Below are 1,077 nucleotides of genomic sequence, written 5' to 3' on the forward strand. Positions count from 1 at the left end.
TGAAAATGAAAATATTACATATAAAAATAAGTGGGATGTAGCTAAAGTGGTGCTGAGAGGTAAATTTGTAACACTAAATATTTATATCATAAAAGAGGATATATCTCAAATTAAACATCTTACCTCAAGAAATTGGAAATGGAAGAGCAAGATAAATTCAAAGCAAAGAGAATAAAATAAATATAAAAGCAGAAATCAATAAAATGTAAACAGAAAAACAATAGAGAAAATCAATTAAACAAAAACATTTCTTTGAAAAATCAGTACAATTGATAAGCCTCTAGCTAGTGTGACAGAAATGAGAGAAGATGCAAATTACCAATACCAGCAAGGAAGTGGAAAATATCACCAGAGACCTGACAGCCTTGAAAAGAATAAGGAAATGCCATGAACACCTTTTTACTTAGAAATTTGACAACTCAGAAGAAAGAGACTAATTCCTCAAAAACCATAAACTAAACTTACCTAATATGAAACTGTAATTTGAATAGTCTTGTAACCATTAAAGAAATTGAATTTTTAATTAAAAGTCCCCTGAAAAAGAAATACTTAGGCCCAGCTGCTTTTCAGTGGAGAATTCTATCAAATTACTTAAGGAGGAATTAATGACTTTAATTAATTAAATAAAAGAGAAGAACAATATTTCACCTAAGAGTATATAGATTTCATATAAACAAATGAAAAGTTATTCCACATCATTAGCCATTAGGGAAATACAAATTTAAATTACAATGAGATTTCTTGCCTTAGCAGCATATATAGTAAAATTGGAATGATACAGAGATTATCATGGCCTCTGCACAAGGATGATACACAAATTTGTGAAATGTTCTATATTTTGCTTTCCTTTTATAATGCTTACAGATGGAAAAATTGAGGATCAAATAGGCAAAGTGATTTACCCAATTGAGGGCCATTCCAGCTTCAAACCCTTAATTTCTCATAAACAAGCAAAAAATCAAAATCCAAACTGAACCAAAAAAAAAAAAATGAGGTATCAATAAGCACCTATCAGAATAGCTATACTTAAAAATAGTGACAACACTAAACACTGGTGAGGATATCATAAAACTGGAT

General features: G+C 29.4%; 1 pseudogene; it reads left to right on the top strand.

The window, feature by feature from the left end:
• The first annotated feature begins 741 nt into the window (after positions 1-741).
• LOC112641887 (U6 spliceosomal RNA) lies at positions 742-841 on the top strand (annotated as a pseudogene).
• Positions 842-1,077: the final 236 nt, after the last annotated feature.

Source organism: Canis lupus, chromosome 12 (assembly GCF_003254725.2).
Source record: "Canis lupus dingo isolate Sandy chromosome 12, ASM325472v2, whole genome shotgun sequence".
Classification (NCBI taxonomy): Eukaryota; Metazoa; Chordata; class Mammalia; order Carnivora; family Canidae; genus Canis; species Canis lupus.